Source organism: Tursiops truncatus, chromosome 9 (assembly GCF_011762595.2).
Source record: "Tursiops truncatus isolate mTurTru1 chromosome 9, mTurTru1.mat.Y, whole genome shotgun sequence".
NCBI classification, from domain to species: Eukaryota; Metazoa; Chordata; class Mammalia; order Artiodactyla; family Delphinidae; genus Tursiops; species Tursiops truncatus.
Genome location: NC_047042.1, coordinates 28,741,867 through 28,769,190, shown reverse-complemented (window position 1 = coordinate 28,769,190; position 27,324 = coordinate 28,741,867). Strand labels below are relative to the sequence as shown.

Here is a 27,324-nt window from a genome sequence, read left to right as displayed (position 1 = left end):
GTTAGAATGTAAGCCAGAAGCTACTGGAAGAGAGACTATGCAATAAACGATTAACAAAAACAATACATGAGAAAGCAGAATAAAGAGATGAGAGGGGAAAGAGATAAGATTAGTTTCTCAAAGATGCTCTGAGTCCCTAGAACCAGCTGACCTGATTTGGTATACCACTGGCCTTTTCATTTATAGGAGCCATTAAATTTTCTATTTAGCTAACACCAATTTTCATTATATTCTTCATACGTATAGCTGAAAGAGTCTTAGCTAATTAAGGAAGTAAAGGTCAGCTGCAAGGCTTGGGAACCAGAGAATAATCCAAGCCAGAGGCTTGAGAATATTACAGTTACTCTTAATATGGGTCCTAGCACGTGATTAGTATTGAATAAATTATGGTCATTGTTAATAGCATAAAACAGCTAAGGAATGATATGTAACTGATTTGATATGTGAGATCAAGTTGCAACCAAACAGACCTTCTGTAAAATGGTATTTAAAGCAACTCATGTTATTTCAGTTTTTTCCTTTAGTCAAAACACTTTATTTTCTCAAAGAATCATCATAAATATTCTACAATAGCACACAGCCCTTAGAAACATTTTGACAAGTTGAATTAGACAAGTGGAGATTTTGGTTTCCTAGAAATACAGATACTTTAAAGAATAAATGGATGAAAACTTCTGGGGCAATTTGAGTTTGGGTTTTGTCAAATTTTCAATGTTTGCAAAATTGTTCAAGGAACCAGACGACCTAGAACACAGATTTTCTTTTTCCTGTCATTTGATTACTGCCACAAGGTATTGAAGGGCGGCTGTAGCATCTTTCTGTAATCCTCTCATATGTCTCTAGTGTTTTTTAAATAATTCAAGGAATGGATTTTTGGTGGCTGATATCATTCTGGTCAGCATGACAATTGCTATGAACTTATTCAATAAGAAAATAACGAGGCTTTGCATAAATCTTTATATTTTATAAATTAATTTCTACAGTCCTGAAGCCAGATAACCACAGGTCTAAACTCAACTCTGCTACTTAATATTTGAATATCTTAGGCAAGTTACTTTACCTTCCAGAAACTCAATTTTCTCATCTGAAAACTGAACCTCATAACACTACCTGCTTCATAAGATTACTGTGAGGATTAAATACGTTAACACATCAGAAACAGTATGTAAAGTGTAAGCTACTAGGATTATGATTATTGTCCACCGATCCCAATCTGCAGTCTTCTGAAGGAGTTAGCACATTTCATTATTTATGACCACACCCTGTGGCTGGGTAAAATCAGGTTTAGAGAAAATGAAGTGAGCAGCCAAGATCACATAGCTCTGTCTGAGTGGCAAGTCTGAGTCTCAGCCTCAGACTGTGGAGATGCCAAATTATTTTCTGGCATTCTCAGAATCCACGGTCAGTGTTCCCAGGAATGTAGTACGGCATGAAGTGCTTGGTTTTAAATTCAGGATACCATTTGCATAATCATATTTCTTTTACTGAAAGTATGATTAGCCAAACCAAATATTTTTAATTGGTCTCCATTTCTCGGTGCACCCAAGTTAGGGAGATTTTCTTAAAAAAAAAAAAAAATCTTAGTTTATCTAAGCTTGAATTTTGAGGTATAAGCTATTTTTTTCTTATTTTTTATTTTTGGTTTCTTTTCTATTTTTGTTTTGTTGTGTGGTGGTAGTTGTTGAGTTGGAATTTTATTGCCTACTAATAATAATTCATACTGACCTAGATAAAAATTTTCTCTGCATATAGGCATTCTGGCAGGCAGTAGTTAGAGACCTGACTATATTAAGAGCTACTCATATCAAAATATGGTTTACTGTACTTTTCAGATAAGGGTTTCTAGTTAGTCTCTGGTGAGGTAGCAATTACCATCTCATCTCCAAAATTCAACAGCTTATATGTGGATTTTGTAAGCATGAGGATATACAAGCACAAATTTTATGCCTATGTTTAGACTCTTTATGACCAGGTAGCAAATTCTGAGGCAGCATTTACCCAGTAGAAGGTAAAGATATAACACAGAGACACTGCACCAAGAAACTGCAAAGGTGATTTTTTACCCTATTGCTTTGCTTGATCATTAAGGGAGACAACTATCTTTAGCCCCATAAAATAAACTCTAATTAAAAAGGAAGACATTAATGTACATGATCTAATTATTTTCTCCAATGTTAGGCATTAATAACATACCACAGAACTTATTAATAAATGTTCAATTAATAACTGTTATTTGCAATTAGCTCTTTCTGTTTTCTTCCTAGTTGATACGCATGGTGCTGGACCACATAGTAGCCACAATAATTCCTATTGACTGATTTTAAAAAGTCTTTTAAAAATCACTTAAAATGTATGAAATAAAAAGTTATTGTAAGTTAGGGCAAAAAGGGTTGAGGACATACTTCCAATAAGAAAAAATACTTATATATTGTCAGTAGTAAAAATATATTTTTATCAGTGCTCTTATGGGTTTAAAAATTAGTTTTTTTTTTTTTTTTTTTTTTCCAAGCTATGCATTGATGGGGCTGAGGGTTTGGGTGCAGCCATTTGGCACGAGGAGCTCTGGTCTGAAGCAACAAGTGCAAGGCCTTCAAACTCAGCACCCTGTGAGCAAGTGAAACTGGACCAAGCACAAAGGAAACAAAGGGGCAACCTTCAAGACTGCAGAGGAAAAGATGTGGAGATCACCTTCCTCCCCATAAATACATCAAAAATACATCTACATGTGGAACAACTCCTACAGAACACCCACTGAATGCTAGCAGAAGACCTCAGTCTTGTCAAAAGGCAAGAAAATACCCATGTACACCTGGCTGTGTGGCTGACAGGGTCTTGGTGCTCTGGCCTGGTATCAGGCCTGAGCCTTTGAGGTGGGAGAGCCGAGTTCAGGATATTGGACCACCAGAGATCTCCCGGCCCCATGTAACATCAATCAGTGAGAGCTCTCCCAGAGATCTCCCACTCAACGCGAAGACCCAGCTCTGCCCAATGACCAGCAAGCACCAGTGCTGGACGCCCCATGCCAAACAACTAGCAAGACAGGAATAAAACTGCACCCATTAGCAGAGAGCCTGCCTAAAATCATACTAAGTTCACGGACACCCAAAAATTTCATGATGTGGCCCTGCCCACCAGAAAGACAAGATTCAACCCCATCCACCAGAACACAGGCACCAGTCCCCTCCACAAGCCACTGAACCAACCTCACCCACTGGGGGCAGACACCAAAAACAATGGTAACTATGAACCTACAGCCTGTGTAAAGGAGACCCCAAACATAGTAACTTAAAAAAAATGAGAAGACAGAGAAATATGCAGCAAATGAAGGAGTAAGGCAAAAACCCACTACAACAAAAAATGAAGAGGAAATAGGCAGGCTACCTGAAAAAGAATGCAGAGTAATGTTAGTAAAGATGATCCAAAATCTTGGAAATAGAATGGAGAAAATACAAGATAAGTTTAACAAGGACCTAAAAGAACTAAAGAGCAAACAACCAATCATGAACAACACAATAAATGAAATTAAAAATTCTCTAGAAGGAATCAATAGCAGAATAACTGGAGCAGAAGAACAGATAAGTGACCTGGAAGATAAAATACTGGAAATAACTAACACAGAGCAGAATAAAGAAGAACAAAAAGAATTGAAGAGAGTCTCAGAGACCTTGGGGACAACATTAAACACACTAACATTCGAATTATAGGGGTCCCAGAAGAAGAGAAAAAGAAAGGATCTGAAAAATATTTGAAGGGATTATATTTGAAAACTTCCCTAATATGGGAAAGGAAACAGTCAATCAAGTCCAGGAAGCACAGAAAGTCCCACACAGGATAAATCCAAGGAGAAACCTACCGAGACACATATTAATCAAACTACCAAAAATTAAATACAAAGAAAAAATATTAAAAGCAGCAAGGGAAAAGCAACAAATAATATACATGGGATTGCCCATAAGGTTAACAGCTGATCTTTTAGCGGAAACTCTGCAAGTAAAAAGGGAGTGGCAGGATATATTTAAGTGATGAAAGGAAAAAACCTACAAGCAAGATTACTCTACCCAGCAAGAATCTCATTCAGATTCGACGGAGAAATTAAAACCTTTACAGACAAGCAAAAGTGAAAAGAATTCAGCTGCAACAAACCAGTTTTACAACATATGAGAAAGGAACTTCTCTAAGCAGAAAACACAAGAGAAGGAAAAGACCTACAAAAACAAACCCAAACAATTAAGAACATGGTAATAGGAACAACATATCAATAATTACCTTAAATGTAAGTGGATTAAATGCCCCAACCAAATGACATAGACTGGGTGAATGGATAAAAAAACAGGACCCATATACATACTGTCCACAAGAGACCCACTTCAGACCTAGGGACACATACAGACTGAAAGTGAGAGGATGAAAAAAGATATTCCATACAAATGGAAATCAAAAGAAAGCTGGAGTAGCAATTCTCGTATCACACAAAATAGATTTTAAAATAAAGACCATTACAAGAGACATAAAAGAACACTACATAATGATCAAGGGATCAATCCAAGAGGAAGATATAATAAATTGTAAGTATTTACACACCAAACACAGGAGCACCTCAATACATAAAGCAAATGCTAAGAGCCATAACAGGGGAAATTGACAGTAACAGAATAATAGTAGGGGCCTTTAACAACTCAGCTCACCAATGGACAGATCATCCGAAATGAAAATAAATAAGGAAATGCAAGCTTTAAATGATACATTAAACAAGATGGACTTAATTGATATTTATAGGACATTCCATCCACAAACAACAGAATACACTTTCTTCTCGAGTGCTCATGGAACATTCTCCAGGATAGATCGTATATTGGGTCACAAATCAAGCCTTGTTAAATTTAAGAAAACTGAAATCATATCAAGTAACTTTTCTGACCACAATGCTATGAGACAAGATATCAATAAGAGGAAAAACACTGTAAAAAATACAAACACATGGAGGCTAAATAATACACTACTAAATAACAAAGAGATTATTGAGAAAACTAAAGAGGAAATCAAAAAATACCTAGAAACAAATGACAATGAAAACATGATGTCCCAAAACCTATGGGATGCAGCAAAAGCAGTTCTAAGAGGGAAGTTTATAGCAATACAATCCTACTGGAAGAAACAAGAAAAATCTCAAATAAACAACCTAAACTTAGACTAAAGCAATGAGAGAAAGAACAAAAAAGCCCCAAAGTTAGCAGAAGGAAAGAATTCATAAAGATCAGGTCAGAAATAAATGAAAAAGAAATGAAGGAAAAAATAGCAGAGATATCAATGAAACTAAAACCTGGTTCTTTGAGAAGATAAACAAAATTGATAAACCATTAGCTAGACTCATCAAAAAAAAATGGGAGAAGACTCAAATCAACAGAATTAGAAATGAAAAAGAAGTAACAACTGACACTGCAGAAATACAAAGGATCATGAGAGATTACTACAAGCAACTAGATGCCAATAAAATGGAAACCTGGAAGAAATGGACAAATTCTTAGAAATGCACAACGTACTGAACGAGGAAGAAATAGAAAATATGAACAGACCAAACACAAGCACTGAAATTGAGACTGTGATTAAAAATCTTCCAACAAACAAAAGCCCAGGACCAGTGGCTTCACAGGCGAATTCTGTCAAACATTTAGAGAGGAGCTAACACTTATCCTTCTCAAACTCTTCCAAAATATAGCAGAGGGAGGAACACTCCCAAGCTCATTCTACGAGGCCACCATCACCCTGATACCAAAACCAGACAAAGATGTCACAAAGAAAGAAAACTACAGGCCAATATCACTGATGAACATAGATGCAAAAATCCTCAACAAAATACTAGCACACAGAATCCAACAGCACATTAAAAGGTTCATACACCATGATCAAGTGGGGTTTATCGCAGGAATGCAAGGGTTCTTCAGTATACACAAATCAATGTGATACACTATATTAACAGATTGAAGGATAAAATCCATATGATCAACTCAATAGATGCAAAAAAAACTTTCAACAAAATTCAACATCCATTTATGATAAAAACTCTTCAGAAAGTAGGAATAGAGGGAACCTACCTCAACATAATAAGGCCACAGCCAACATGGTTCTCAATGGTGCAAAACTGAAACCATTTTGTCTAAGATCAGAAACAAGACAATGTTGCCCACTCTCACCACTATTATTCAACATAATTTTGGAAGTTTTAGCCACAGCAATTGGAGAAGAAAAAGAAATAAAAGGAATCCAAATTGTAAAAGAAGAAGTAAAGCTGTCACTATTCGCAGATGACATGATACTATACATAGAGAATCCTAAAATTGCTACCAGAAAACTATTAGAGCTAATCAATGAACTTGCTAGAGTAGCAAGCTACAGAATTAATACGCAGAAATCTCTTGCATTTCTATACACTAATGATGAAAACTCTGAAAGAGAAATTAAGGAAACACTCCCATTTACCACTGCAAGAAAAAGAATAAACTACCTAGGACTAAACCTATCTAAGGAAACAAAAGACCTGTATGCAGAAAACTATAAGACACTGATGAAAGAAATTAGAGATGATACAAACAGATGGAGAGATATACCATGTTCTTGGATTGGAAGAATCAACATTGCAAAATGACTCTACTACCCAAAGCAATCTATAGTTTCAATGCAATCCTTATCAAACTACCACTGGCATTTTTCACAGAACTAAAACAAAAAATTTCACAATTTGTATGGAAACACAGAAGACCTCGAATAGCCAAAGCAATCTTGAGAAAGAAAAACAGAGCTGGAGGAATCAGCCTCCCTCATTTCAGACTACTACAAAGGTACAGTAATCAAGACCATGTGGGACTGGCACAAAAACAGAAATATAGATCAATGGAACAGGATAGAAAGCCCAGAGATAAACCCATGCACACACGGTCACCTTATTTATTTATTTATTTATTCCAGTACGCGGGCCTCTCACTGTTGTGGTCTCTCTTGTTGTGGAGCACAGGCTCTGGACGGGCAGCCTCAGCGGCCATGGCTCACGGGCCCAGCTGCTCTGCGGCATGTGGGATCTTCCCAGACCGGAGCACAAACCCATGTCCCCTGCATCGGCAGGCGGACTCTCAACCACTGCGCCACCAGGGAAGTCCGGTCACCTTATCTTTGATAAAGGAGCCAAGAATATACAATGGAGAGAAGACAGCCTCTTCAATAAGTGGTGCTGGGAAAACTGGGCCGCTACATGTAAAAGAATGAAATTAGAACACTCCCTAACACCATACACAAAAATAAACTCAAAATGGATTAAAGACCTATATATAAGACCAGACAGTATAAAACTCTTTGAGGCAAACATAGGAAGAACACTCTATGACATAAATCACAGCAAGATCCTTTCTGACCCACCTCCTAGAGAAATGGAAATAAAAACAAAAGTAAACAAATGGGACCTAATGAAACTTAAAAGCTTTGCACAGCAAAGGAAACCATAAACAAGACAAAAGGACAGCCCTCAGAATGGCAGAAAATATTTGTAAATGAAGCAACTGACAAAGGATTAATCTCTAACATATACAAGCAGCTCACGCAGCTCAATACCAAAAAAACAAACAACCCAGTCCAAAAATGGTCAGAAGACCTAAATAGACCTTTCTCCTAAGAAGATATACAGTTTGCCAACAAACACATGAAAGGATGCTCAACATCACTGATCATGAGAGAAATGCAAATCAAAACTACAATGAGGTATTACCTCACACCAGTCAGAATGGCCATCATCAAAAAATCTACAAACAATAAATGCTGGCTAGGGTGTGGAGAAAAAGGGACCCTCTTGCACTGTTTGTGGAAATGTAAGTTGATAGAGCCACTATGGAGAACAGTATGGAGGCTCCTTAAAGAACTAAAAACAGAGCTACCATACGACCTAGCAATCCCACTACTGGGCGTATACCCTGAGAAAACCATAATTCAAAAAGAAGCATGTACCACAGTGTTCACTGCAGCAGTATTTACAATAGCCAGGACATGGAAGCAACTTAAGTGTTCATTGATAGATGAATGGATAAGGAAGATGTGGCACATATATACAATGGAATATTACTCAGCCATAAAAAGAAACGAAATTGAGTTATTTGTAGTGAGGTGGATGAATCTAGAGTCTGTCATACAGAGTGAAGTAAGTCAGAAAAAGCGAAACAAATACCGTATGGTAACACATATATACAGAATCTTAAAAAAAAAACGGTTCTGATGAACCTAGGGGCAGGACAGGAATAAAGACGCAGATGTAGGGAATGGACTTGAGGACACAGGGAGCAGGAAGGGTAAGCTGGGATGAAGTGAGAGAGTACCAATGACATATATACACTACCAAATGTAAAACAGATAGCTAGTGGGAAGCAGCCGCATAGCACAGGGTGATCAGCTTGGTGCTTTGTGACACCTAGAGGGGTGGGGTAAGGAGGGTCAGAAGGAGATGCAAGAGAGGGTATATGGGGATATATGTATATGTATAGCTGATTCACTTTGTTATACAGCAGAAACTAACACAGCTATGTAAAGCAACTATACTCCCATAAAGATGTTAAAAAAAAAAGAAACTCAAAAAAAAAAAAAAGATATGCATTGACACCAAAATGCAACTTTCCTTCTTTTTTTGTTTGGACACGCTTCGTGGCTGGCGGGATCTTAGTTCCCTGACCATGGATTGAATCTGGACTTCAGCAGTGAAATCAGCAAGTCCTATCCACTGGACCACCAAGGAATTTCCCCAAAGTACAATTTTATTTTTGTACCATTAGTAATCTTCACTTGCCATGCAAGCAATGAAAAGTGTGGTCTATAAGCCTGCAAGTTTACATACATAATATTTTATTTTTTTCAAAGACGATCTGAATACAAGTGATGATTTCTTTTAGGAGGACATGTACCATTTTAACCTCTCTGGTTATTACGCATTGGGGAATTAAAAAATTTAGTCTACGAATTTCTATCTTAAAAAAAATGCCTGTATTTACTTGGCTTCAGAGGCACGATGATATATATAAACATATGAAAATCAATGTGGATTTTATAGGCAGGATCCTAATCTGATTCCAAAACGGATTTACAAAGAATATACTAAGCAGTATCAGAGATAATTTAAGCGCAAACTGTGACCAAGCTGTAGTGTGTAAAACTGCTCAAAAGTCCGTAATTTCCTTCTTACCTAGCTTAGACTCCAGCAATAATCATTAGATTCACTTTCCAGAAAATATCCCAAACTATCCTGCCCACTCCTTCCTACTTTGTTAGAAACTTGAACAAAATCTCAGCCATAGTAAATTCGCACCAGTGAATATGACAAAAAGAAATCAAAACTAAGACAACATACCCTATGTAATATTCACGACCACTAGTTTCAAATGGGAACTTAATGCTATCTTTCAATCCTACAAGATATTCTCACTTTTTCAACTATATCACTCGCCTAAACAAAATATAGAGACGGACAGACAGACAGATAGCTAGCTAGCTATGGATATATCTGCCTGTGATCTGATATAAAGCCAAATCCAACACTTGAGCATCAGATACCATCTCCTCTCTCCTTAAAGCCACAGTTCCAACAATCGTGTTCTCCCTCCTGAATCTAAGTTCAACCTTCTAAACTTTCTACTGGATCATTCCAATGAGAATATAAAGCTGTATAATTTATCCAACCTAAAAAAAGAGTCTCTTGATCCTTAATTCTTATCCAGTTAACACTCAGTTTCTCTGCTCAGCAAAATTCCTGAAATTTCTTCTGTATACTTAGTTGTTTCCAATCTCCCTCTTCAAAGTTTCTCATAAATTAGTTCAAGCAGGGTGTTCTTTCCTGTACCAATAGAAATCTTTGCCATGGAGGCAGTGAAACACCTACTCCATTAAAAGAGCACTTGTACATGTGGTATGCCGCTAAAACTCATACTCAGTAGTCCATCCCCATTTTATTTTACATTTTCAGACCTTTTGTTTTGAAATTACTGTAGACTCAGAAGTTGAAAAAATAGCAGAGAGAGTTCACCTGTACTCTTTGACCAGATTCCCCAATAATACTATCCATCCAAATAATACAATGATCAAAATCAGGAATTCCCATTAGAACAGAACCATTAACTTAACCACAGATCTTATTTGGGTTTCATCAGTTTTTATATGCACTCATTTTGGGGGGGTGCATAGTGGTGTAAGATTTTATCACATGTATAAATCCATATAACCACCACAATAAGGATACAGCGCTGTTCCATTAACCCAAAGAAACTATATCAGGCTACTCTCTTTTTGGTCTGAATCATTCATAGACTTGCCTGCTTGACTTGTCTACTCAGAATCTCTTGGGGGTTCAAGAGATGACTTGAATGAATACATTCAAAATTGTAAAAAGCCTCATCTTTCTCCTCAAACTTACTCTACCTCTTCCTTCCAAATTACAGGCAGAAACAACCTTATCATTTAAGTCGCTAAAGTTAAAAACTTTGGAATCATCATTGATTCTTCTCATAATCACTCACCCCATAAACACCCCATCAGATAATCCTGTCGGCTCTATCTTCAAAGTATATCCATAATCTGACCTTTCCTTGCTATTTCCAATATCAATGCTTAGGTCCAAAACATCATCATTTTGGTTCAATTATTTATCTAATTAATTACCCAATTATCTTCTGATTGTGTTCTTCTCTTTGGTCTACCAGCAACTTAGTAACTAGTGTGAATCCTTTAAAACAGAAGTCAAATAATATCATCCCTTAGTTCAAAAGTCCCAATGTCTTTCTAGACAACTCTGAGTAAAATCAAAATTCCTCCAAATGCCTAGATGACTTGGCATGATCTGTCTCCCTATGATTTTTGTATCTTTACTTCTACTACCTTCCCCTTACTCACTCCTGTCCAGGTATACTGGGGTCACTGATCATCCTAAAAAAAAAAAAAATATATATATATATATATATATATATATATATATATATATATATATATATATATATCAACATACTCCTACCTTTGGACTATATAGTACCTGATGTTCAAGCTGTCTGGCGTACTTTTGACCCAGATCATCACTCATTCTTTTATTTATTTTTTAACTGTACTTACAGTAAAATTCACTCTGTAGTAAAACAAAAATTCTGTAGATTTCCTTATTTTCTTTATGTCTTTGATAAATGTCACCTAATTAATCAGTTGGGTCTTCCTGACCAGTCTGTATGAAACAAACCCATCCATAATGAACACACACTACTTGTCCCTTTTATTAATATTGTTTTTGTTTCATTTGAAGCCATTGACATGCTGTGCTTTTATAATTTATTCTTTTTTAAAGCTCTTTCTTCAGAATGTAAGTTCCATTTAGGCAGACTCTTTTTTTGTTTTGCTCCTCTTTCCTGTTTTTTTCCAGGGACTAGAACAATGTTTTACATACTGTAAATTTCCAATAACTGGATAAATAATATATGTACCTAATTCTCAAAGATATTTTCCCCAGCCTTTATCTTTACACTTTCCAAACTAATTGTTGTTCCTATGTCCATCTTAAAGATAAATTGATGTCATAGATGTTGTGGAAATTTTATTTTCCAGTTTTATAGAGAAATAATTGACATACATCACTGCATAAGTTTAAGGCCTAGAGCATGATGGTTTGATTTTAAATGTTTTGTGAAAAGATTACCACAATAGGTTCAGCTGATAACCATCTTCTCATATACGTTTAATAAAAAAGAAAGAAGAAAAAAGAGGAAAAAAATCTCCTTGTGGTGAGAACTCAGGATTTTCTCTCTAAACTTTCCTGTGTATCATACAGCAATGTCAGCTATAGTCATCATGTTGTACATTACATCCCTAGTACTTAGTTATCTTATACAGTAACTGGAAGTTTGTAGCTTTTGACCATCTTTCTCCAATCCCCCCTCTCCCCACCCTTTGTCTCTGGTTCCCACAAGTCTGATCTCTTTTTCTATGAGTTCTTTTTTTTTTTCTCCAGGCTTCACATATAAGTGAGCTCATAAAGTATCTGTCTTTCTCTGACTTATTTTACTTCGCATAGTGACATCAAGGTCCACCCATGTGGCTGCAAATGGTAACATATTCTCATTTTTTATAACTGACTAATATCCACTGTACATATGTATACGTGTGTATGTGTATCACAACTTCTTTATCCATTCATCCATCAGTGGACACCTAGGTTGTTTTCATGTCTTGGCTATTGTAAATAATGCTGCTATGAACATGGGGGTCCAGGTATCTTTTTGAGTTAGTGTTTTCATTTCCTTTGGATACATACCCAGAAGGAGAATTTCTGGATCATATGGTAGTTCTATTTTTAATTGTTTGAGGAACCTCCATACTGTTTTCCACAGTGCTTGTACCAACTTATAAGTACACAAGGGTTCCCTTTTGTCCACATCCACACCAGCATTTGTTATCTTTTGTCTTTTTGATGATGGCCATTCTAACAAGCATGAGGTGATATCTCACTATGGTTTTAATTTGCATTTCCTTAATGACTAGTAATGTTGACCATCTATTCATGTATCTGTTAGCCTTTCCTATATCTTCTTTGGAGAAATATCTATTCAAATCCTTTGCCCAATTTTTAATTGGGTTTTTCTTTTTGCTATTGATTGTATGAGTTCTTTATATATTTTAAATATTAACTCTTTATCAGATATTTGGTTTGCAAATATTTTTTTCCCATTCTGTAGGTTGTCTTTTCACTTTGTGGATGGTTTCTTTGCTGTGGAGAAATTATTTTCCTTTTCATATTTTATTGAAGTAGTTGACACGAAATATTCTATTAATCTCAGGTGTACAACATAGTGATTCAACATTTATTTCAATACATACATTATGAAATGATTACCATGATAAGTCTAGTAGCCATCTGTCACCATATAAAGTTATAGAAATATTATTGATTATATTCCCAATGCTGTCCATTACATCCCATAACTTACTTATTTCACGACTGGAAGTTTGTACATCTTAATCCCAATTGCAACCCCATACACAAATTTATAGTCAGTAGGATTTATACGTGAATGGAAAGATATGAGTACATTTTACAATAGAGCACCTTGCTTATACTCACTGTCCTTTATTTTTCTCCTTGTACAGTATTCTCTGATTTCTGCTAAGCATTTGCCAACCAGAGCATTTGGTCTCTGCCACATCAATCAATCAGTCCATATGGAGACTGATATGTTGGTATCATTTTCACTTCTAATGACAAGGCAAAGTAGTTTCTTTTCTCTTCTTAAACAAATCCTTGGTTTTCATAATCTTGGCCTTTGATCATCACTGTCTTTGCCAGGAGCTGTTTGATTTTAATATTCAATTTTGAATAAAAATGCCAATTGGGATAATCTTATTTTGCTCTGGGACAAAAAATCAGTTGAGATTTGTATTTATTTTCTTTCCTGGTAGGCAAAAAGAAAGGTTTTCAAAGACACTACATTCTTACAAACACTGCATATGAGTTAAAAAGCCATTGAGAAAGAGAACATTTTTATTGTTGTGGTTTTTCTTTCAGAGTTCTGAGAAAGCAGCGGCCTGCGCTATGGTCCTAAGCTGCAACATGTAAAGTCGGAAGTTTTATTTATTGAAGAGGGATAAAAGGCAAGCTGTCAGTTTTTAAAGTCTTTATTTGGGCTTTGATTGTGCTGAGAATATGATTTCGTGGCTATCAGGTAGCCTGAAAACAGCACTTTCTTACAACGATGGATGCTTTTTCCTTTCACATAATGTTTCAGCATGTAATGAATAAATCATATTTGCCCTGGAAATGCATCTTATTCCTGCATAACTGATATTACATTTGATGTTCACATTTTATATGTTGACCAAGTGTCATGCCCTATTCATTTGATTCCTTGAACTTTTTCAACCTCTTGCTATATTTTTTCCTATAGAAATCTATTTATCTTGAAGGCTTGAGTTTCACCACAGCCTTATTTGGTGAAGATATATGACTGTTAAAATGAAATCTGTGTCAATAGAATACTATGAAACTGAGCCAAATACTTCTAAGTCATTTGCTACAGGCATACAGTGAATAGAGGCAGACACAGGTTAAATTTCCTAGGATTGGAGACATTGCCAATGCTCAAGCAAAAGACATCAGCAGATTTCTTTACTTTTTTTTTTTTTTTTAGCATTTATAGTATTGGAAAACAGATAATACTAGAACTGAAGCCTTTCATGAGTTAAAAGAAATAAACACTAAAGGCATAAGGATCTAGGTATCTTTTTGTAAAACTAGCGTATGTCAAAATCACCTATATGTGGGGGGGACCTTGAAGATGGCGGAAGAGTAAGACGCAGAGATCACCTTCCTCCCCACAGATACACCAGAAATACATCTACATGTGGAACAACTACAGAACACCAGCTGAACGGTGGCGGAAGACCTCAGAGCTCCCAAAAGGCAAGAAACTCCCCACGTACCTGGGTAGGGCAAAAGAAAAAAAGAAAAAACAGACAAAAGAATAGGGACGGCACCTGCACCAGTGGGAGGGAGCTGTGAAGGAGGAAAAGTTTCCACACACTAGGAAGCCCCTTCGCGGGCGGAGACTGCGGGATGCGGTGGGGGGAGCTTCGGTGCCGCGGAGGAGTGCACAGCAACAGGGGTGCGGAGGGCAAAGCGGAGAGATTCCCGCACAGAGGATCGATGCCGAGCAGCACTCACCAGCCCGAGAGGCTTGTCTGCTCGCGGGCGGGGCTGGGAGTTGAGGCTTGGGCTTCGGTCGGAGCACAGGGAGAGGACTGGGGTTGGCGGCTTGAACATAGCCTGAAGGGGTTAGTGTGCCATGGCTGGCCGGGAGGGAGGCCGGGGAAAAGTCTGGAGCTGCCGAAGAGGCAAGAGACTTTTTCTTCCCTCTTTGTTTCCTGGTGCGCAAGAGGGGTTTAAGAGCGCTGCTTAAAGGAGTTGCAGAGACGGGCGCGAGCCGCGGCTAACAGCGCGGACCCCAGAGACGGGCGCGAGCCGCGGCTAAAAGCGCGGACCCCAGAGACAGGCGCGAGCTGCGGCTAAAAGCACGGATCCCAGGGACGGGCGGGAGACGCTAAGGCTGCTGCTGCCACCACCAAGGGGCCTGTGTGCGAGCACAGGTCACTATCCACACCCCTCTTCCGGGGAGCCTGTGCAGCCCGCCACTGCTAGGTTCCCAGGATCCAGGGACAACTTCCCAGGGAGAACGCACGGCGGGCTTCAGGCTGGTGCAACGTCACGCCGGCCTCTGCCGCCGAAGGCCCGCCCCGCACGCAGTGCCCCTCCCTCCCCCCACCCCCGCCCCGGCCTGAGTGCGCCAGAGCCCCCGAATCAGCGGCTCCTTTAACCCCGTCCTGTCTGAGCAAAAACCAGACGCCCTCCAGCGACCTACACGCAGAGGCAGGGCCAAATCCAAAGCTGAGCCCCTGGGAGCTGTGAGAACAAAGAAGAGAAAGGGGAATCTCTCCCAGCAGCCTCAGAAACAGCAGATTAAAGCTCCACAATCAACTTGATATACCCTGCATCTGTGGAATACATGAATAGACAACGATTCATCCCAAATTGAGGAGGTGGACTTTGAGAGCAAGATCTATGATTTTTTCCCCTTCTCCTCTTTTTGTGTATGTGTATGCTTCTGTGTGAGATCTTGTCTATACAGCTTTGCTTCCACCATTTGTCCTAGGGTTCTATCCATCCATGTTTTTTTAAAAAATTTTTTTCTTAATAATTAATTTTAATAACTTTATTATACTTTTCTTTCTTTCTTTCTTTCTTTCTTTCTTTCTTTCTTTCTTTCTTTCTTTCTTTCTTTCTTTCTTTCCTTCCTTCCTTCCCTCCTTTAGACAACGAATCATCCCAAATTGAGGAGGTGGTCTCTGAGAGCAAGATTTATGATTTTTTCCCCTTTACCTCTTTTTGTGAGGGTGTATGTGTATGCTTCTATGTAAGATTTTGTCTATATAGCTTTGCTTCCAACATTTGTCCTAAGGTTCTATCCATCCCTTTTTTTTCCTATTTTTTAATTCAATAACTTTATTACACTTTATTTTATTTTACTGTATCTTCTTTCTTTCTTTTTTCCTTCCTTCCCTCCTTCCTTCCTTCCTCCCTCCCTCCTTTCTTTCCTTCTTGCTTTCTTTGCTTCTTTCTTCCTTCCTTCCTTCCTTCCTTCCCTCCCTCCCTCCCTCCCTCCTTCCTCCCTTACTCCCTTTCTTTTTCTTTCTTTCTTTCTTTCTTTCTTTCTTTCTTCATACTTCTACTAATTCTCTCTACTTTTTCTCCCTCTTATTCTGAGCCTTGTGGATGAAAGGCTCTTGGTGCTCCAGCCAAGAGTCAGGGCTCTGCCTCTGAGGTGGTCAAGCCAACTTCAGGACACTGGTCAATAAGAGACCTCCCAGCTCCACATAATATCAAATGGTGAAAATCTCCCAGAGATCTCCATCTCAACACCAAGACCCAGCTTCACTCAATGACCAGCAAGCTACAGTGCTGCACACCCTATACCAAACAACTAGCAAAACAGGAACACAACCCCACCCATTAGCAGAGAGGCTGCCTAAAATCATAATAAGGCCACAGACACCCCAAAACACACCACCAGACATAAACCTGCCCACTAGAGAGACAAGATCCAGCCTCATCCACCACAACACAGGCACTAGTCCCCTCCACTAGGAAGCCTACACAATCCACTGAACCAACTTTAGCCACTGGAGACAGATATCAAAAACAGCGGGAACTACGAACCTGCAGCCTGCAAAAAGGAGACCCCAAACACAGTAAGATAAGCAAAATGAGAAGACAGAAAAACACACAGCAGATAAAGGAGCAAGATAAAAATGCACCAGACCTAACAAATGAAGAGGAAATAGGCAGTCTACCTGAAAAAGAATTCAGAATGATAGTAAAGATGATCCAAAATCTTGGAAACAGAATGGACAAAATGCAAGAAACATTTAACAAGGACCTAAAAGAACTAAAGATGAAACAAGCAATGATGAACAACACAATAAATGAAATTAAAAGTACTCTAGATAGGATCAATAGCAGAATAACTGAGGCAGAAGAACGGATAAGTGACCTGGAAGATAAAATAGTGGAAATAACTGCTGCAGAGCAGAATAAAGAAAAAAGGAAAAGAACTGAGGACAGTCTCAGAGACCTCTGGGACAACATTAAGCACACCAACATTCAAATTATAGGGGTTCCAGAAGAAGAAGAGAAAAACAAAGGGACTGAGAAAATATTTGAAGAGATTATAGTTGAAAACTTCCCTAATATGGGAAAGGAAATAGTTAATCAAGTCCAGGAAGCACAGAGAGTCCCATACAGGATAAATCCAAGTAGAAATACGCCAAGACACATATTAATCAAACTGTCAAAAATTAAACACAAAGAAGAAATATTAAAAGCAGCAAGGGAAAAACAACAAATAACACACAAGGGAATCCCCATAAGGTTAACAGCTGATCTCTCAGCAGAAACCCTACAAGCCAGAAGGGAGTGGCAGGACATACTGAAAGTGATGAAGGAGAAAAACCTTCAACCAAGACTACTCTACCCAGCAAGGATCTCATTCAGATTCGATGGAGAAATTAAAACCTTTACAGACAAGCAAAAGCTGAGAGAGTTCAGCACCACCAAACCAGCCTTACAACAAATGCTAAAGGAACATCTCTAGACAAGAAACACAAGAGAAGGAAAAGACCTATAATAATGAACCCAAAACAATTTAAAAAGTGGGAATACGAACATACATATCAATAATTACATTAAATGTAAATGGACTAAATGCTCCTACCAAAAGACACAGATTGGCTGAATGGATACAAAAACAAGATCCTTATATATGCTGTCTACAAGAGACCCACTTCAGACCTAGAGACACATACAGACTGAAAGTAAAGGAATGGAAAAAATATTCCATGCAAATGGAAACCAGAAGAAAGCTGGAGTAGCAATTCTCATATCAGACAAAATAGACTTTACAATAAAGACTATTAGAAGAGACAAAGAAGGACACTACATAATGATCAAGGGATCGATCCAAGAAGAAGATATAACAATTGTAAATATTTATGCATCCAACATAGGAGCACCTCAATACATAAGGCAAATACTAACAGCCATAAAAGGGGAAATCGACATTAACACATTCATAGTAGAGGACTTTAACACCCCACTTTCACCAATGGACAGATCATCCAAAATGAAAATAAATAAGGAAACACAAGCTTTAAATGATACATTAAACAAGATGGAGTTAATTGATATTTATAGGACACTCCATCCAAAAACAACAGAATACACATTTTTCTCAAGTGCTCATGGAACATTCTCCAGGATAGATCATATCTTGGGTCACAAATCAAGCCTTGGTAAATTTAAGAAAATTGAAATTGTATCAAGTATCTTTTCCGACCACAATGCCATGAGACTAGATATCAATTACAGGAAAATATCTGTAAAAAATACAAACACATGGAGGCTAAACAATACACTACTCAATAACGAAGTGATCACTGAAGAAATCAAAGAGGAAGTCAAAAAATACCTAGAAACAAATGACAATGGAGACACGACGACGCAAAACCCATGAGATGCAGCAAAAGCAGTTCTAAGGGGGAAGTTTATAGCAATACAAGCCCACCTTAAGCAGGAAACATCTCGAATAAACAGCCTAACCTTGCACCTCAAGCAATTAGAGAAAGAAGAACAAAAAAACCCCAAAGCTAGCAGAAGGAAAGAAATCATAAAGATCAGATCAGAAATAAATGAAAAAGAAATGAAGGAAACAATAGCAAAGATCAATAAAACTAAAAGCTGGTTCTTTGAGAAGATAAACAAAATAGATAAACCACTAGCCAGACTCATCAAGAAAAAAAGGGAGAAGACTCAAATCAATAGAATTAGAAAGGAAAAAGGAGAAGTAACAACTGACACTGCAGAAATACAAAAGATCATGAGAGATTACTACAAGCAACTCTATGCCAATAAAATGGACAACCTGGAAGAAATGGACAAATTCTTAGAAATGCACAACCTGCCAAGACTGAATCAGGAAGAAATAGAAAATATGAACAGACCAATCACAAGCACTGAAATTGAAACTGTGATTAAAAATCTTCCAACAAACAAAAGCCCAGGACCAGATGGCTTCACAGGCGAATTCTATCAAACATTTAGAGAAGAGCTAACACCTATCCTTCTCAAACTCCTCCAAAATATAGCAGAGGGAGGAACACTCCCAAATTCCTTCTACGAGGCCACGATCACCTTGATACCAAAACCAGACAAGGATGTCACAAAGAAAGAAAACTACAGGCCAATATCACTGATGAACATAGATGCAAAAATCCTCAACAAAATACTAGTCAACAGAATCCAACAGCACATTAAAAGGATCATACACCATGATCAAGTGGGGTTTATTCCAGGAATGCAAGGATTCTTCAATATAGGCAAATCTATCAATGTGATAAACCATATTAACAAATTGAAGGAGAAAAACCATATGATCATCTCAATACATAAGCTTTTGACAAAATTCAACACCCATTTATGATAAAAACCTTGCAGAAAGTAGGCACAGAGGGAACTTTCCTCAACATAATAAAGGCCATATATGACAAGCCCACAGCCAACATCATCCTCAATGGTGAAAAACTGAAAGCATTTCCACTAAGATCAGGAACAAGACAAGGTTGCCCACTCTCACCACTCTTATTCAACATAGTTTTGGAAGTTTTAGCCACAGCAATCAGAGAAGAAAAGGAAATAAAAGGAATCCAAATTGGAAAAGAAGAAGTAAAGCTGTCACTATTTGCAGATGACATGATACTATACATAGAGAATCCTAAAGATGCTACCAGAAAACTACTCGAGCTAATCAATGAATTTGGTAAAGTAGCAGGATACAAAATTAATGCACAGAAATCTCTGGCATTCCTATATACTAATGATGAAAAATCTGAAAGTGAAATCAAGAAAACACTCCCATTTACCATTGAAACAAAAAGAATAAAATATCTAGGAATAAACCTACCTAAGGAGACAAAAGACCTGTATGCAGAAAATTATAAGACACTGATGAAAGAAATTAAAGATGATACAAATAGATGGAGAGATATACCATGTTCTTGTATTGGAAGAATCAACACTGTGAAAATGACTCTACTACCCAAAGCAATCTATAGATTCAATGCAATCCCTATCAAACTACCACTGGCATTTTTCACAGAACTAGAACAAAAAATTTCACAATTTGTATGGAAACACAAAAGACCCCGAATAGCCAAAGCAATCTTGAGAATGAAAAACGGAGCTGGAGGAATCAGGTTCCCTGACTTCAGACTATACTACAAAGCTACAGTAATCAAGACAGTATGGTACTGGCACAGAAACAGAAATATAGATCAATGGAACAGGATAGAAAGCCCAGAGATAAACCCATGCACATATGGACACCTTATCTTTGATAAAGGTGGCAAGAATGTACAGTGGAGAAAGGACAGCCTCTTCAATAAGTGGTGCTGGGAAAACTGGACAGCTACATGTAAAAGAACGAAACTTGAACACTCCCTGACACCATACACAAAAATAAACTCAAAATGGATTAAAGACCTACATGTAAGGCCAGACACTCAAACTCTTAGAGGAAAACATAGGCAAAACACTCTATGACATAAATCACAGCAAGATCCTTTCTGATCCACCTCCTAGAGAAATGGAAATAAAAACAAAAATAAACAAATGGGACCTAATGAAACTTCAAAGCTTTTGCACAGCAAAGGAAACCATAAACAAGACCAAAAGACAACCCTCAGAATGGGAGAAAATATTTGCAAATGAAGCAACTGACAAAGGATTAATCTCCAAAATTTACAAGCAGCTCATGCAGCTCAATACCAAAAAAACAAACAACCCCATCCAAAAATGGGCAGAAGACCTAAATAGACATTTCTCCAAAGAAGATATACAGACTGCCAACAAACACATGAAAGAATGCTCAACATCATTAATCATTAGAGAAATGCAAATCAAAACTACAATGAGATATCATCTCACACCAGTGTGAATGGCCATCATCAAAAAATCTACAAACAATAAATGCTGGAGAGGGTGTGGAGAAAAGGGAACACTCTTGCTCTGCTCTTGGGAATGTGAATTGGTTCAGCCACTATGGAGAACAGTATGGAGGTTCCGTAAAAACCTACAAATAGAACTACCATATGAGCCAGCAATCCCACTACTGGGCATATACCCTGAGAAAACCAAAATTCAAAAAGAGTCATGTACCAAAATGTTCATTGCAGTTCTATTTACAATAGCCTGGAGATGGAAACAACCTAAGTGCCCATCATTGGATGAACGGATAAAGAAGATGTGGCACATATATACAATGGAATATTACTCAGCCATAAAAAGAAACGAAATTGAGCTATTTGTAATGAGGTGGCTAGACCTAGAGTCTGTCATACAGAGTGAAGTAAGTCAGAAAGAAAAAAAAGTACCATATGCTAACACATATATATGGAATTTAAGAAAAAAAAATATCATGAAGAACCTAGGGGTAAGACAAAAATAAAGACACAGACCTACTGGAGAACGGCCTTGAGGATATGGGGAGGGGGAAGGGTGAGCTGTGACAGGGCGAGAGAGAGTCGTGGACATATATACACTAACAAACGTAAGGTAGATAGCTAGTGGGAAGCAGCCGCATGGCACAGGGATATTGGCTCGGTGCTTTGTGACCGCCTGGAGGGGTGGGATAGGGAGGGTGGGAGGGAGGGAGACGCAAGAGAGAAGAGATATGGGAACATAATGTATAACTGATTCACTTTGTTATAAAGCAGAAACTAACACACCATTGTAAAGCAATTATACCCCAATAAAGATGTTAAAAAAAAAATGTAAGCTTGTGCAAGAAAGAAATATCTCATATTTCTTTGGAAAAAAATCACCTATATGTTATAATTCCAACATTCGAATGTTAGGTGTTTTTTTTTAATCCTTAACTTATTCATATCTGCAAAGTCCTTCTGCCATATAAGGTAACATATTCACATATTCTGGTGACTGAGACTAGGAAAACTTCAGAGGCCACTGTTCAGTATACTACAATCCACCCTCTGGCCCTCAAAGATTCATATCCATCTGTTATGCAAAATACATTCACCCGGTCCCAACATCTCTAAAAGTCTCAATGCATTACAGCATCAATGCAATTTCAAAATCTCATCTAAGTAGAATGATAGGTGTTTTTCACAATAATGAAGCTAATTTAACTCCTCATAAGTGAGCCATTATTCTTCTATTTTTCATTCTTATGACACATTTTACAATATGTACATGTGATCTTATATGTTAATTCTGCACTCAAAAGACATTTTCCTTTTCGATATTTTGCCTGAAAGCAAATACTGTCACTAAATATGTGGTAGATAGATGCCGAGATTCTGTACATCTCAAACTTACTGCAAGGTATTTTATGAATCATTCTACTTTTTCCTCTCTAGGGAGGAAGGAAAAATATGGGCTTTCCCATATTTCCTGCAATAATTTTAGCTGTGGAATACTTAGTACTACTAATTTATTGTAGTTGTAAACATATAGGATTTTTCATTAAGAAATCCAAAATTCTTTATTAATGGAGGTTGAGAATTAGCCACCTTTTTAAAATTACTAAAGGATACCAGACATACAGAAAAGTGAACAAATCAGCAGCAAAACAGTCAAGTTTTACAAAGTGAACACTTCCATTTACTAGCCTCCAGATCCAGAAATAGAACATTGCCAATATACTAGAAAGTGTCACAACGTCTCCCGAAAAGTACCATAACTGTGGCTTCTAGTTATGCCTGGTTTTTACCTTTAAATGTATTCACTCTCTTTAGTTTCTTCAACATTTATGTTTGTAAAATTTACTCACTTTGTCGCATGTAGCGATGTTCTTCATTATATCACTATAGTATAGAATTCCTTTGTATAAACATACCAAAATAGAATTATCCATTCTATTATTAATGAACACTTGGCTTATTTCCAGTTTCTCTTTATTAGTGCAGCAATAAACATCTTATCCATTGATTTTAGTGAGTAAATGTTCACATTGATTTGGGTCTAGGACAAAGAATGGAATTGCCAACAGTTCTGCTGGTTTCTTTACTTCTGCCCAGGCCTTTTATCCAGAATCTCAGATACTCTCATAAAGTATGGTGAACATATCCGCTTTATCTTTTTTTTAAATAACTACTCAGATATCCTACAGCAGTTGTTACAGACATTCATTTCTTCCAACAATTTCAAACGGAACATTATCATATGGTAAAAATTTTACATGCAACTTGTTGTCCTTCTAGTTTTACTATTCGTTCCACTTTTCTGTGTGCCTATTAATATGCCAGTATCAAACCTTTTAATGATAAGCTTATAGTATGTTTTAATACCTGTACACTAGAACACCGTCAGCTCCTCACTTCTACCCCCCCCGGACATACCTCTTTGTCAGGTATTCCTGAGTATTTTGATTTTTGTTCTTCCAAGTACATTTTAAAATCAACTTGTGTAGCTCTGGAAAAGTATTTGTACTGGGATTGCATTACATTTTATGAATTAATATATAATATCTTTATGATGTTAAGACTTCCTATCTAAGAACATGATATAATTTTCTATTTTTTTCCAACTCTATTTCTAAATCTCTCAGGACTCTACAGAGTTTTCTGTATTTAACACTTGGCTGTTTCTTGGTAATGTTATGCCTATGTATTTTTATCTTATTGCTGACATATGTGTATATTCTCATCCGTTATGTATTTTACCTGATGTTTACTTGTTTACAGGAAAGTTTTAGATTTTTGAGTGTTAACTGTATGATCTGCTATTTTACTAAGTTCTCTTAATGCTTGTATTGCTTTTCCCATTGATACTTTCCAATTTTCCAGATATAGACTTATTTGAGCTGAATTTTTATCATGTTGAAGAAATATCCAAGAATTCCTCTTACGTTTAGGGTTTTAACATGAATAGTTATTTTTTTTCAAATGCCATTTATTCTTAGTGGAGGTGTTCATATGGTCAGTCTGCTTGAATTGAACTATATTTAGGATTTTATTAACTGATTTCCTAACATCAAACTACCCTTGCTCTCCTGGAAATAATTAACTTGGTCATGATAGGATACTCTTTCAATATATTATAAAATTTTTTATGACTACTCTTAAGTAAGTTTGGTTTGTAGTTCCTGTTCTTGGTGTAATTTTTTGGTCAGGTTTTGGTATCTATGTTGCATTGATGCCAAATAAACAAATTTCAAAAACTGTTTTGACGCTCTACAATTTCATGTAGTTTGGGATGCTCTGTTTCTTAAATCATTGGTTTAGTTCCCCTGTGAAGTTCCCCTGTGAAACCCCATGGTGTCTTCTGTGGGAGTCTCTCTTTTTTTTCCTAGTTTTTCTCTGGCATTGTTCTGTTTGAACTTGCTGTGTCTATTGGGACGGATTTTCATGAGGAATATTTTAAGGGGAAAAAAAGTACTCTAGGTATGTTAACTTCCTGAGGAAAAAACGTTTAAAAATTAGCTATTATCTATTTCATCTAGTTTTTCAAATTTATCTGCTTAAAATTCTGCAAATTATAACTTAGCCTAGACTGATCTTTTTCATGGAATTTTGCACAACTGAATTAGCCAGATTTGGTAGATGCCCTGTCAGCTACTGAGATAGGCAGAAGAGGCTGCATGGCCAGAAATACGGGTTCTCTTCACCTCTCAACCTCTGAGCAAATGCTGTTAAATACCATAGTCTAATATAGGTCCTACACTAGTGATTTAGAGAGAAGAGTATTTTTCTCCTCAGGACAAAATGGGAAAATTAGTAGTGATCTTAAGTGGAGGACAGCTATGCCCAGTTGTTGGCAGAAAGATGAGATACATGTTCCAGATCAATTATCAATAAATTGATATTTGCTTGAAGATGCATCACAAAAGAGCCAGAAGGAGAGAAACAGGACAGAATCAAACTAAATCCTATTTGTGTTTTATTTCCTTGAGCAAAGAATGGATGACAGTAAATTATACTGCTGTAGCCTGAATCATTCCAATATTACATCAAAGTGTGAAAAGGTCAATCTATAATATTTCACATCTTCAATAGAGAAAATATACTGATGCAATGCTTGTAAGAACACAGACGATCTTAAATTAAAAATAGTATATTGTAATTACAAGCCAGAATTAAAGGAATTTTTCAGGGCTAGCAGAATATTTATACTTTGTTCAGATCACTTGGGTGACCTGGGTGTATGAGGTGGCAAGAATATTAAAACTGATGTGAAATAGTTAAGAAGGAAAAAAATCATTTAATTCTTCTAGTTTGGCTATTTACTTAGGCAGTCATGGATTAAAACCTTATAGCATTATAGGGATATAAAAGACCTTAGACATCACTTGGATAAGTAGTTCTTAAACCTTTTTAAAAATTTTAAATCATAGCAAAGTCCAAATAGAAAACAGCTAAAAGCAAAGCTTCTCTATTAAAATAGGGGTCCCACTGTTCTTATCTTTCCCCCATCCCCCCAAAATCACAACATTGGAGGTTTTTCCAGTAAAGCTCAAAGAATCTCTATGGCTTTGAAAATTTCTGATTTGGTGCAAGGCTTCATTTTTTTTTTAAACATGAATGTCTTTTATTATGAAAACTGTTGTTACATTACAGCCATCATTCCAAAACAGTATTTTAATAAACACTTGTCTTGATTATAAAGTAGAGCAGAAACCATGATCCTTTTTCAAAATCGATTAACGTCTGTAGAGGTTGTAACGCAAAGCATGAGGAGGACACTGTACGCTCACCCTGGTGTGTAGGAGATGAGATGGCGAAGAGCACCTACGTAATCCAGAACAGCTACTAGTGTCACTCGTACAGTGTAAACCAAACACTTACAACAGGACATTAAAAAAAGAAAAAAAGCAGAACACTAAAAGGTTGAGGTGTCACAACACTTTTGAGATGGGGAAAACCACAGCGAGTTTCCTTTTCCTTCCCTTCTGTGAGTTCAGTGCAAGCAAGGTACAGGGAAGAACCACACCACCAGGTCAAGGATGGATGCAGTTCTTTGCTTCTGTATTTTCCAGTCTCTAGTTCTGCTCAAAACACAGCCTGCATGCAGCAGCTCTGCCTTCCGCCTCCTGACTAGAGAGAACATAGGAATTGTGTTCTTGGATTCCTTACAACGCTACGGAGTGAATACACTGGAATTCAGACACTGACCCTGAGCTGCTGCAGAACCTCATTCATCCGCGTGCAAACGCTGTATTCCGGGGCCTGTGAATGAGAGCCGGAAGAGCTTTTGCATGAAGGCTTCATTTTAGACACGGGAATGAATCTCGAGACTACATAGTGGAGGAGGGGGAAGGAAAATGGCACTATGACTCCTGCCTCTGTTCTCCGCCACCCCAAAGCTCCCCATTCCCTGCTGCTCCCTCAGCTTTTACCAAGTTGTTCAGTACAAGTATTTCAATTCTATCAAGGGAAAGGATCTCATAAGAAAATCAAACAGAAGAACTTTCAGTTTGCAAAAATGAGAGTAAACAGAGAAGGGAGAAACTTTCACAATTATCTCTGTGCACAGTCTAACTGCGTTTGGTTCACAATGGGGATGCTGTTTGGGTATAACCAGCACCTCTGGTTATCAAGTTATGGTTTTCTTGTTGTTTTCTGCGCATAAATGTATGATACGAGACAGTTATGGATATAGCCTACATACAGTTTTTCTTTCTTTAAACTTGCTAGAATGAGGATTTATGTCTTCAAACTACTATGTATGCTAATCTCTGTTTTTTCTGTATTAAAAATACTATTTTCTCTGGAATAGTGTTTACTTTTTGATTTTGTCACTTAACACTGAGAGTAATTCATGATTTAAAAAACTGTGTAATAGGAAAAATAAGAATCTTTCCTCAAACTCTAGTGTTTATTTTATGCAGGCCAAAACTGCTGAAAGCCTTATTTTTCTGTGTACATATTAACATATGTAAGTGTCCAGGAACACTCCTTCCATACATATCTAGGCAAAATCTTTTGGCCCTTCAAAATCAACAGACCTGTTGAAGTATTTTGAAAGAGTGCTATTAGCAATGCAACTGTATGGCACAGTGAACAAAGCAAACTCACTAGAGAGACAACTTGAGATAACCTCTTTGACTACAGATTATTAGTCAAAGTAAACTACAGATTGATTCTGGTTATCAGAATTTAGATCAAAAAAATTAATGTTTAACATATGTTAATCATTTCTCCAAGTGT

General features: G+C 37.3%; 1 long non-coding RNA gene across 4 annotated transcripts in view; it reads right to left on the bottom strand.

Moving 5' to 3' along the window:
- Positions 1 to 27,324, bottom strand: part of LOC141279460 (uncharacterized) — a 506,894-nt gene that overhangs the window by 65,084 nt on the left and 414,486 nt on the right. The gene's annotated exons all lie outside the window — the stretch shown is intronic.